Genomic DNA, 2181 nt, shown 5'->3' with positions numbered 1-2181 from the left:
TATTTTTTATATAATTAAATCAGTTTGTTTTGCAGCTATAACATTCTGATCTTCGAAAATTGCAGCATAGCCAAATTTCTTGAAGATACCTCCTCAAATTAAAAAATATTCCATACAAGCATTCGATTCCGTTCGTTCAGTTTGTATGACAGCTATAGGCTATATTGGTACGATATCCGCGATTCCGACAAAATTTCAGCTCGATATCTCAAATATTGAGGGACTAATTCGCCTTTATATGCATACATCCAGGCGACTATGGCCAAATGGACTCTGCTCGTCTCGCTGTACATTTATACAATCACTTTACAGGGTCTTTGACCGTTACCTCTAGTAGCCCTTTTTCATTTATAAACTCTTCTGTGTTAAATACTCATATATTAAAATATTATTACTAATTAATTACTCTAATTATCAACTGATCACTCTGCTGATTGGTTCAATTTATATTGTCATCATCAAACTGTCGCACACATCAATTATTTATCGCTTAACTTTGTCAATAATAGTTTAACACCATGCACGAAAAAAAACATAAGCTGCTGTGGAAAAAATCAAAACTCAGCAAAAAACCGAAATCTGAAACCAGCAAAAAATATTCGCAGTCAATTAATTTCACAAACTTTTAAACGCTTAAGGCAACATTGAAAATTCCCTACAAAATGCCAATGCAGTTTAAATTTCAATTTTAATTTCAAGCGTAAAATTGTAGGCGACTACTACTAAATATTTAGTTACATGCTGGGATTGGAAAAATCCCGTTAGATTACGTACGTTTAGCCACAAGCGTTTTGCAATATGAGGCAATGTGTGAGCCAATTTAAGTGGAGACACACAAAAACAGACTATAAACTACTCGTATTTTGCTATTTACATATATGTATATCTTTATGTAAATATATAAATATTTATAGCTACACATGAATATATTTGTGCATAAATTTAGATCAATGCAGCGTTACTATTTTAAATTGCGGATTTAAACGCTATAAAAGTTGCCAGCTGAGCTAATTGCGTACTTAGTTTTGCAGAGAATGCGGGCAATAAAAAAGTTTTTAATATTCAAAATGCCACGCAAGCAACCAATGAAATTTTTAAAGTTAACAGAGGCGATGCTCCGCTCTGGAAATTTCGAAATTTCGATTTACACTGATGGAAAAATGTCTTTAGCGGAAAAATGGCAAAAAGTGGTCAGCCAAAATGTTACTTTTTTGTTCATTATAAATATAAAAAAAAGTTGGAAGTTTTAAATACGAAAGTCTTTTTCGACTACCAATATAATATGACGTTTACACTATAAGAGCTATAGGTCTTGGGCGTCGCAATTTTATTTATTATTAATTAAGCTAAAAAACTGGCTCAAACCTTAAACCTTTTTTTTTACTTTTTTAAGTTTAACTATTCAAGAATGTGTCTACAAGACGATTTTTCTAGATTCAAATTATTTTCGCAGATATATGTATGTAGGTATTTTGATAACCCGTTATCTAAACTGGTGAAATTTTAAGAGCGCTTTTCTCTAAATATCTGGAACTATCCATTTTTGAAAATTTAAATTTATACAATTTTAAAACAATTCAGAACAGTCAAAACCGGTATGCAAAAATTGTTAAAATTGTTTTTTTTTCAGGCAGCTGCTATTTCATAAAAAAATCTAAATTAAAAAAAAAACAATTCTAAATTTTTCTAAAAACTTTTTTTTTAATTTTTCTAAAAAAAATTTCATTTTTATTTTTTAAATTTATTTTTTATTTTTTAATTCTTCTAAGAAAATTTTAGATAACTTTTTTTTTTTAATTACCATAATTTTCAGAAAAGAAAAGTCTATAATTAGAGCGTTGAGGACACAGCAATATTTCCCACCTCAGTTTCCTGACTCAGTTAGAAACCTTAAAGTGTTTTCTTACCATCTAAAGTAAAGGTTTTAAAACTTTTTTCGGTTTTCGTGCCATTTCTCAACTAGTTAATGCCACTACTGCCTTACTGATTAAAGTTAAACGAGTTTTCAAAATATTACAGTGTTTCGAACAAATAGACATTATGAGTATGAGTAACTTGTCAGAGATACAATTAAAATAAATTCATACAAAATTTCCCTTAAAATTTTAGATTTAAATTCAGAAAATTTTTTCAATACATTTTTATTATTTTTTAAACTTATTGTTAATCAATTATTTTGAA

This window comes from Bactrocera latifrons, unplaced genomic scaffold, assembly GCF_001853355.1.
Source record: "Bactrocera latifrons isolate USDA-ARS-PBARC rearing strain unplaced genomic scaffold, ASM185335v1 scaffold_74, whole genome shotgun sequence".
Lineage (NCBI taxonomy): Eukaryota > Metazoa > Arthropoda > Insecta > Diptera > Tephritidae > Bactrocera > Bactrocera latifrons.
This window is presented reverse-complemented; position numbering follows the sequence as displayed.